At 42.0% G+C, this 11,203-nt stretch overlaps 1 pseudogene; it reads left to right on the top strand.

Moving 5' to 3' along the window:
- Positions 1-5,399: 5,399 nt before the first annotated feature.
- LOC120932397 lies at positions 5,400-7,230 on the top strand (annotated as a pseudogene).
- Positions 7,231-11,203: the final 3,973 nt, after the last annotated feature.

Consider the following 11,203-nt stretch of genomic DNA (forward strand, 5'->3'; position numbering starts at 1 on the left):
TACAAACCCCTCCTCGATTCTCAAGTAGTTTTTGAGGAAGGGTTTGCTCCCACATAACACAGACATTGATCACTCATGATGGCAGATAGCACATGTCGCCCTTTGTCTGTGTTTATATGTTGTAGAACTGACATTTGGCGATTTGCACTGAATGTGTGCATCTTCAAATTTTGGCGTGTTCAGGTGTGAACTCACACCATGACTGTGATGTAAAAGTGACACATTTGTCTTTTATATTTGTTTTACATTTTATAGGTTTTCTAAAAAAAAAAGGCTTAAATCAACAAGCTAGAAAAATCCTAAAAAAAAAAAAAAAAAAAAAATTATTAAAATTAAATTAAAAAATATATTTTTTTTTAAAAAAAATAATTAGAAAAATTAAAAAAAATTATTAAAAATATTTTTCAAAAATTGAAAAAAAATTCTAAAAATAATGAAAAAAATGAAAAAAAATATTTGCTACAATAGAAGATTTTTTAGAATAAACATTTCAAAATATTCTAAGTTTCCCGAAAAAAATTGGGTGAGAAATATGTCAAAAAAATGTTACCAAGATTTGTGCAATAATACCAAAAAAAAATTAAAATTTTATTGAAAAAAAAAAAAATAGAGAAATATTGGTTTAAAAAATTCACACCAAAAAATTCTGTTAAGTTTACATTTGTGAAATATTCTATTTGTGTGAAAAATGTTACAATTGTAATACATTGTTGGTGAACACCAAAAATTTATGAGAATAATGATTGTAAAAATTCGCAAAATTATACAAATAAAAAATATACCAAAAAAAAAAGCCTTGCAAAAACTCAAAGTTGACATGTTTGTTACGAAAAATTTAAGTAATCAAGGAAAATGAAAAAGCTCTAAATAAAAAAAAAATTCCAAAATCCAAACAATGAGTGGCTTTCTTCTTTTATATGCTGGATACCCAGTTTGGAGATGAGTGAATAATGTGCAATTGTGTTTATTTACTAAAACCTGAACCCTACATTTGGCAATAGAAGTGCACTATTTTTGGTGCAAACCAGGAAGACAGATAAAAAGAGAAAAAGCAGTAATGACAAACAACTGTATAAAGTCCAATGGTCTAATTGTTTATTATTTCTGTGAATATTCCTATCTTTTGGGGGCCGAATTAGAAAGAAATATCATCTGGCATAGCAATGGCCCCCCGACCCATGAAGTACTCAACATATTTGTCGCGTACCTCACGAGCAGATGGGGTGCCAATGCCAGCGCGACCAGTGTCCAGCCCAGGGAGAGGATCTGAGAGTAGTCTTGCCTCAGAAACTCTGTCGGGTAGGTACGTCTGGGAATGCCTGCGTAAAAAGTTGTGCAAAATGCAGCAGGCAAATACAACGGTGTTCAATTTATATTCCGCCAGATGTATAGCTGTCAGGAACAGGCGGAACCGGTTGGTGAGAATCCCAAAGGCATTCTCGACTACCCTCCGAGCTCTGGACAACCGATAATTGAACACCCTCCTCTCGTAGGTGAGAGTCCTATGGGGAAAAGGCCGCATTAGGTGAGGTCCAAGCCCGAAAGCTTCGTCCGCTAGGAACACAAACGGAAGTCCTTCTACATTATCTTCATCTGGTGGCAATGCCAGATCACCAGTTTGGAGACGATCGTAGAATTCAGTCCGTGAGAATTCTGCCCCATCTGACAGCCGGCCGTTCTTCCCCACGTCCACATAGAGAAACTCATACTGTGCCGAAACCACCGCCATCAACACGATACTATGAAAACCCTTGTAGTTAAAATAGTAGGACCCCGAGTGGGGTGGGGGCACAATGCGGACGTGCTTCCCATCTACAGTATTGCTCCACCGCAGTTCGGAAAATCACAACGCTGGGCAAATTGGGAAGCCACAGACTGCCATTCCTGTGGTGTGGAGGGTAGCTGTGGGGACAAACAAAATAAAAAATATTACTAATTTATCAGATAAACATTGCAATCACAATACAAAAACCATCATTGTGCAACTTCAACAACAGGATTCTAATTTCATACAATCATTGTGAAGTGAGTATTTAGTTAAAACAATATAGGCACACTTAATTATCAGACTCCACATCCCTCTGATGATAGAGCAATAAACTAATTTCGGGGGGGGAGGAGGGGGGGGGGCAGAGCTACAATGGATTAGCCAAAAATAAAAAATTGGCTAGGTGGGTTTGGGCCTAGGAAAGCATGCTGGACAGGTTTATGGTGGGTAAGGACAAAATATCCAGGTAGGCCCCAAAAAAAAACATGTAAAGGTTAACAACATGCATGGGGAGAAAAGGGAACATCCCACACACAGCAGATTACAATCTCATGGTTATTAGGGAAGAAAAAAATATTAAAAAAAAAAACATTGTGATGTTAAAATGAGGGAACTTACCTTAATATACTCCTCCTGCAGAACATGTATGATGGCAGTACACGTCTCCGGTATGATGACCCCAAGCGCCTGGGGAGAGATGCCTGTCGAGAACTTGAGGTCCTGCAGGCTCCTCCCAGTCGCCAGGTACCGCAACGTGGCAATAAGCCTCTGCTCGGCCGTGATGGATTCCCGCATCACAGTGTCCTGCCTCGTGATATAGGGGGACAGAAGTTCCAGCAGACGGTTGAATACGGGGTCCGTCATGCGGAGAAAATTCCTAAAATCATCAGGATTATTCTCCTGGAGTTCCCTAAGCAGAGGCATATGAGAAAAATGGTCACGCTGGCGCAACCAATTCTTGGTCCAGAAACGCCTCCTCCCAGTGTTCCTGCCCAAACAACTGATTCGCTGAGCCTGTCCATAAGCAAACCCATAAACACCACCAATTCGCGAGAATCGACGATGCTGCTCCATCATGAATTCAGTCAGTCAAGAACACACTCCAACAGAAAGCACCCCCAAATCCAGCACAACCTGCTAAGCCCGCACGACACACAGATACGAGCGCACAGTACGCGGAAACGTGCTGAAAGCCTGTGCCCGAATGCCAACTGCAAACCCGCAAGCACACGCACTGAACCAAAGAATACCACCTGTCAAAACGCGGAGACTGAAAAGCACGAATCGGCTCTAACCAAACCTTCACTAGAACGCTGTAACACGGAACTAGAAAAGCGGAACAGAGGGCGGCGCCGTTGACTTTGGTCTTCCCCTTTATAGTGACGTCTTACGTGGTTTACGTTGCATACGTTCTGGTTCGCGGGGATTTTTATACGCTAGTGTGTACGTGCCAGCGGACCAACAGATAAATCCGCCGATCCGCTGAAACCGATCCGCGGATAAATTCAAGCGCATGGATTCTATCGTGTGTATGGGGCCTAAGTGTTGTTCTTCTGAACTTTGGGCTTATGCCGATCAGTTTGACATCAGTTTGAGACACTTACAATTTCATTCTGAATTCATTGAGATGTGCAACTAACCTGCAGTTGACCTTCTTCTGGCTCTCGCTTTTAATTTCCATAGACTTGTATCAGAATGCAAATCCATTTCAAGCGAACAAAAGCCCAGCATCAACACAGGCACTTTTTACCAGAAATTTGTGTTGTTCATAAAATAAACTTTGTTTAAAAAAAGGCATGTGGCATGACCTTGTTGCATATTCAAAAAAAAGTACCCGAGTGAAAAAGCACTGTACATGTGACTTACATGCTTTTATCAACCCCATAATATATAGTCATTTATATAAAAAGACACATGTAGCCTGCAGCTGATCCAGAAAAAAACAAAAATGCCTTGATATAAAATGTTCCACTCGATCTAATAGGAATATAATACCTTCCTGACCTTCAAAGTCAAATAACTCCATGCATAAACATTCTGCAATTGTATTTTTATATAAGAACACACCCGGCCCTTTTTACAGAGCTCTTACAGTAAACAACCCTTTCTATGTCTGGACGTTATTTTTTTTATTTATTTTTTTCCCAGTTGCATAGTGTGCCTTTCTATCTGCTTCCATGCTACCACACACACGACACAGATTCCAAACTTTTTTAGGGTCTCGCATACTGAACTGGAAATTAGCACTTCTCCAATGCAAAAGGTAAAAGTGTTAAATGGTTGTATTTAGCATTGATAAGTACCTCTCATTTTAATATAAAATTTAATTCCCTGCTTTTCAATAGACCCAATGCTCTTATTAAAAATACCTTAAATTTGTATTTAATTGCATATAAAAGACATATCCTTTAACATTAATAAAATAGAAAAGATATTTTTTTTATTATGAATTTAAATCCTTGTCTATCCTTAAAATTCCCTTAAAAAATGCACACATATAAATGAAGTGCGCATATGCAGACTACTTCAACCTAACCTACAAATGCAGAGCACAAGATTACATCTTACTGCATGTCTAGGATGCATTAAAAAATTGGATTGAAAAAGATTAGATTAGATTAAGCCTTCTGGATTCAAAATCCTGAAAGCTCCATCGATGTCAACATAATCTCCTTCCATTCTCCACAGGCATTGTGATAGAGAGGTTTTAGTCTAGGTACCCATTCTACGTATTATGTTTGCTTTTGTTTTTATTTTTTTGCTACTTCATATCTATAAAAGCTAGAGAGAATAAATATTTCACTTGGCTTAGATATGATAAAGTCAGCTCTTAAAGTAAGTTAAGATTCATCTTCTTGACTTTAGCAGAGCGAGATCAAAATGTTAAAATGATTTTAACAGCATAAAATGCATCTAAGTGGTGTACAGATCGGCGTCTGGTTTTTATGCAGTCTATAAGCACAAATTTATTATGGAATGTGGAAAAAGGCATCATATTTTCTTTACAGGCAGTGGAAGGGAAATCAGTGTATAGACAGGATAGGCTGCCACTTTGGGGAGTTCCGGGAAAGAGGTTTAGGTACCATGGAGAGTGATTGATGGGGGGAGGACAGTTTTAGCTGAAAACCAGTGTGAGATTGAGGAAAGGGCAGCATGTGTGAAAGGACACTTGCTAATATAGGTGCATGAATAATTTATGAATGACTAAATACAATTTTTTTTAGCATTTGATTTGGAAAATGTTTAAACGGACACATGAAAGGATCACTGTACAACTGCGGCATTTAACGGAAATGTTAAAGGACCATAAACCTTAAAGTGATTGTAAAGGTTTAATTTTTATTTATTAAAATAATAAACATGTTACACCTACCTACTCTGTTCAATCGTTTTGCACAGAGCAGCCCTGATCCTCTTCTTCTGGTTTCTCCCACAGGTGCTCCTGGCTCCTCCTCTTCAGTGAGTGTCCCCAGAGAAAGCTCCTTTCTATGGGGCGCTCCTGCAGGCTCAATCCCTAGCAATGCTGCCTGTGTCTATAGACATAGAGAGTATGACTTGGACTTGCTACCCCTGCCCTGACTGCCTTTGTGCTGGAAATAAGAACCATGCCAAAAGAAAATGTCTAAGAAGGAATGGTGACTGGCCTGTTGGGTTAAAGAACATTGGAAACACCTGCTGGTTTAGTGCAGTAATTCAGTCGCTCTTCCACCTGCCAGAGTTTCGAAGATTGGTCCATATTTACAGTATTTCCCAAAGCATGCTGGAGAGATGTCAGAGCAGAAGTGAGAAGAGGAACATTGCTTTTATGCAAGAACTTCAGTGCTTGTTTTCTCTTATGGTTGGATCCAACAGAACGTGTGTTGATCTTTCTGCTGCTGTTGAACTGTTGAAAGATGCTTTTCTGTCTGAAGAAGCACAACAGCAAGATGTCTGTGAGTTTACACACAAGTTGCTGGATTGGCTGGAGGACGCTTTCCAACTGTCTGTCTGCAGAGAGTGTTCAAGAGTGAAGACTGAAAACCCAATGTTGCAGCTGTTCTATGGTACATTTCTTAATGAGGGATATCTGGAAGATAAAGCATTCTCCAATATTGAGACCTTTGGGCAATACCCCTTGCAGGTGAACGGCTTCAACAACCTAAACGAGTGTCTGGAAGCAGCAATGTTGGAGAAAGATCTTGAGCTCTCACGGACTGGGCAAGCAGTGCAATACAGGCAAGAGCGTTGGTTTACAAAACTTCCCCCGGTGCTAACCCTTGAACTTTCTCGGTTTGGGTCAACCAGAAAAGATCCATAATAAACTTGAATTTCCCGAGATTATGTATATGGACATGTGCCTGTACAGAAACAAAGAGCTCATTAGGAAAAAGCGGAGAGATGTCAGGAAACTGTCAAGGCACATCGACTACCTCCATCAGAAACTGGAGAGATATCTGAAGTATGGCTCTGGCACCAACTGTTGTCCTCTGCCTGATATGCTTCGATATGTGCTGGAGTTCGTTCATGCTAAATCTGCTGCAAGAAGCTATGCTGTGGATTTGACACTGAGCGTCGAGACTCCAGCAGATGACACTACTTCTCCTGACTCTCAACCACAAGAAATTGGTCTTTTACCAAATGGAGACAGTGAGCACCTGGGCGGTGATGAAACACGCCTTCCTATTCTGAAGCATGAATCCTCTTCTGTACAATCTTTTGATGAAAGTTGCATTTGATCTATTGAAGGCCCAGCTCCTCATTCAGCCACCAAAGAAGAACTACACTCTGTGGAATTATGTTTGCAGGGGTGGAGAGCTGGAGTGGAGCAAGACATTGAAGACTTAAAGGTTTCTATTGCCAACTTAACAGCAATGATTGATGACATCTACAACGGTTTAGACCTAATGCAGGTTCCATACAGACTTCATGCGGTGCTAGTTCACGAAGACCAGACTAATGCAGGCCACTACTGGGCTTATATATACAGCCATACCAGAAAATGCTGGCTAAATTACAATGATATCTCTGTGACTGAGGCCACCTGGGAAGAGCTGCAGAGGGACTCTTTTGGAGGCATGAAAAATGCTAGCGCTTACTGTCTCATGTAAATCAATAATAAGCTGCCATACTTGATTGCAGACTCTGAAACTGGACAGATGGAGGATAGAAACGTCCCACTTCACTTTGTGCAATATGTCAGAGAGGACAACCAATGATTTGAACATGAAGTGGAAGAAGAAGCTCACTCCTGCAAAATCCCCCAGATGGAACCTGTTGTAACCTCAGAAGAAGAAGAAGCCTTTTCCCTTTGCAATGGCTCTCCTTTGGCTAGTGAGGGTTCTACAAGGTCTTTATCCTCTTAACATGCAATGATTGCCAAAGAACAGACTGCTCTTGCTATTACTAAAACAGCCAAGGCATATGAAAGAAATGGTGTGGAGGCTGCACTGAAGGAGGCATTCCATGATCATGTTCAGGTATAAGTGGAGGCTGTGGCACAGAAGGCTTTCAACTTTAATGCAAAGAATGAATTAAAGTGATTTGTAAAGTCTCGTTTTTTTTTTTTTTTTTTAAGTGGATTTGCATAGAGCAGCCTAGATCCTTCTCTTCTCAGGTCCCTCTTTGCTGCTCCTGGCCCCTGCCACATGTCAAGTCGAGGCGAGCTGCAGTACCCTGTGTCCATTCAGACATGGAGCTTTGGTTTGGCCCCGACCCCTCTCTCCTGATTGGCTAACTGACTCTGATTGACAGTAGTGTGAGCCAATCAGGAGGGAGAGTCCCAAACAGCCAAGGGATTTGTTGACATTGCTGGATAGAAATGGGGCACAGGTTAGTATTAGGGGGGGCTGCTGCATACAGAAGACTTTTTATCTTAATGCATATGCATTAAGATAAAAAAAACCTTCTGCCTTTACAAGCCCTTTAAGGTAAAAACCTTTATTCCCTGTACACACGATCGGAAATTCGGACCAGCAAAAGTCTCATGTGAGCTTTTGAATGGAAATTCCGGCCGTGTGTATGCTCCATCGGACTTTTGCTGTCGGAAATTCCTCCAGCAAAAGATTGAGAGCTGGTTCTCAAATTTGCAGACGGAAAAAAATCCTATTGGAAAATCCGATCGTCTGTAGCAATTCAGACGCAAAAAAATTCCCGACGCATGCTCGGAAACAATTCGTCACATGCTCGGAAGCATTGAACTTAATTTTCTCGGCTCATCGTAGTGTTGTATGTCACCACATTCTTGAGAACTTTTGTGTGACCGCGTGTATGCAAGCCAAGCCTGAGCGGAATTCTGTCGGAAAAGTCATCCAAGGTTTTTCAGACGGAAAATCCGATCGTGTGTATGGGGCATAAGGCTTTAGAGCCACTTAAAAGACTAACTAAGGACACACCAATTTTTGCTATACTTTTTGCTATAATAAATATCCCAAAAATAATAATTTCATCATCAGTTTAGGCCAATATATATTCTTCAAATTTTTGGTTAAAAAAATCGCAATAAGTGTATATTGATTGGTTTGCGCAAAAGTTATAGCGTCTACAAATTAGGGAATAGATTTATGGCATTTTTATGACATTTTTATATATATATATTATTTTTTTACTCGTAAAATGTCAGTGATTTGCGTTTTTGCGGGACTGCAACATTGCGGCGGCCAGATCGGACACTTTTGACAAATTTTTGGGACCATTGACATTTATACAGCGATCAGTGCTATAAAAATGCACTTGTTACTGTATAAATGTCACTGGTAGGGAAGGGGGTTAACATTAGGGGCGATCAAGGGGTTAAATGTGTTCTCTCGTGAGTGTTTCTAACTGTGGCACTGACTAGATGAGGAACAGACAATCTGTCTCTCCTCTCCTGACAGAATGGGGATTTGTCTGTTTACACATACACATCCCCATTCTAGCTCTCATGCCCGCGGTCGCACACACCTGCTATAGCTGTTTAAAGGCCCGACGTATAGCTACAGTGATTTGCGAAAAAGAGCCAACCTGTCGCAGTACAATGATGTCGGCTCGTCGGCTAGTGGTTAAATATTATTTTACCCTTGTTATCATTTTTACAGATTTTTTTATTGGAATTGTTTAAAAAAAACATTTAAGTAGATTCAGAAAGAGTTAGGCCGACTTATAGATAAGCCGACCTAACTCAGAATCTACGCCAACTTATGTTTAAGTGTATTCTCAAACAGAGATACGCTTAAACATATCTAAGATACGACGGCTTGCGCCGTTCTATCTTAGGTTGCAATATTGAGGCTGGCCACTAGGTGACGCTTCCATTGCGGTCGGCGTAGAATATGTAAATTAGTAGATACGCCGATTCACGAACGTGCGCCCGGCCGCTGCAGTACATTTACGCCGTTTCTGTAAGGCATTATCAGGCCTAAAGTTATTCCATCTAATAGAGGGAATAGTAATATTAAAGTATGGCCGCCGTTCCCGCTTCGAAATTCAAAATGTTTACGTCGTTTGCGTAAGTCGTGAATAGGGATTTACGTAGTTTACGTCTACGTCAAAATCAATAGGCCCGTGTGGCGTACTTAGCCGCAATGCACACTGGGAAATGTAGGCACCCGGCGCATGCGCAGTTAAAAAAAACTTCAAAAACGTAAGGTCAAGCCCCATTAGCATAAAACAGGCCCCCTTACACACATTTGAATTAGGCGCACTTACGCCCACCCGCTTTAGGCTACGCCGCCATAACTTAGAAGGCAAGTACATTGTGAATAACTTACTGGATGGTCAGACCCCTTCATCTCAAATGTTCTTAACCAGACTTGTGTAGCGCCCTGCTCCTGTTGAACAGACGCTGCTTTAAATTTAGTGGGGGGTCTGAGCTGTTATTTGGCTCAGACTAGAGTGATTAAGGGCAATTTAGCCTCTGTTCCAGCCATGGCTGTGCTAAGAGTATCCACCATTGCTCGCCTGGGGGTGTCATTACCACCCCAAGCCAAGGGTGGCAGCAGCAAGGTCAGGGTGTATTGAGTATCCCAATCGGCAGAAAATCAGTGGGAGAGGTCGCTCCACTGTGCATGCTGGGGATGGGTACTATAGGGATAGACGCCATTGATACGGGGTCTGTTCGTACGTCCGTGCCTCGTGGCCGGCCTGGCCTGAGGTACGTGTTCTAACCATGCTGGCCCAGGGCTGCGGCTTCGTCTGGTGGGCCCAGTTGTCTGGCTGGGGCCTGCACTGCAAAGGTGATCCTGTGCTGTCCATCCTGCGGGAGTAAGCCACTTGATGAGGGAAGCCAGGGGAGGACCTATTTTGGAGAGGACCATGCAAGAGGCTGGTACCTTGGGAGAAGGGCTGAAAACTTAATCGAAGGATGCACCGTAGGCTTGACAGTGTCGAATCTAAAAGTTCTGAAGAAACCAAGCTAAAGAGATCCGGGTGCTGAATCCTGTGGCAGGGGATTCCGGACCAAAGTGTCTCATCTATAAAGGAAGGTCTGTGGCACAGACTGTACTTTACTTTGTGTGCCATCCCGGCTGCTAGGCCAGTGAGAGGGACATATCCGGGTGAGCATTACCCACTCTGGCTAGAGTGGCGATGAAAACTGTTGCTGGAAACAGGAGTGTTTCTCAACTTTTGATTATGCACCTGAACCTATCTACCCTTCCACCCTTCACCCTTCTTTTCTAAAGTTCTGCAAAAATAAATCCAAGAAAAAGAAGTGCATTGTGTGGACATTGAAATTCTTCAGACTCTCCTTTTACCCTAGATGGCAAGAATATAGAGGTAACGTGCCACCCAAAATATAACCAGCAGCTCCTGCGGGGGTAGTGCTACACTTGTATCTCGCAAAATGGCAAGCAGTGTGTCTGACACGTTCTGTAAAGCTGGCCATGCACGGCTTGAAATTTTGCTGATTCCTGCTGAATGGGTAGTGTGTAACTTGGTGAAGCACCAGGTTACCTAAGTGAGTAATTAACCCTACGTTTGGCTTTGTCATTCGAGAATTTTTGTACAAGTTAATATCATTTTCGGTTACATCATAGTATGCATCTTCATGGAAAATCGGACTATCATTCGTCTGATTTTCTCATTGTGTGTTCTAGGCTTCAGGCCTTCTGTACAATTAGTGCAGCAGAAATATAGCGGTAAAACAATTAACATTTTGTTTTTATGATGTTTGACTGCATATCTATTTCTGTAGCTTCGGTTGTATTTTAAATAACAAATATGTCATACTTACCTCCACTGTGCAGTTCGTTTTGCACAGAGTGGCCCCGAATGTCATTTTCTGGGGTCCCTCTGTGGCTCTCTCGGCTCCTCCCCACATTAGATAACCCCCTTTGGGAAGCTCTCTCCCAAAGGGGGTTACCTTGCGGGCGCGCTCCTGAGTCATACACTCGGCGCCCATAGACGCCAAGTGTGTGACTCGACCCCGGTGCCTGTGTCATTGGATTTGCTTGACAGAGGCAGGAGCCAATGGCTGCGCTG

The sequence above is a fragment of the Rana temporaria genome, chromosome 1 (assembly GCF_905171775.1).
Source record: "Rana temporaria chromosome 1, aRanTem1.1, whole genome shotgun sequence".
NCBI classification, from domain to species: Eukaryota; Metazoa; Chordata; class Amphibia; order Anura; family Ranidae; genus Rana; species Rana temporaria.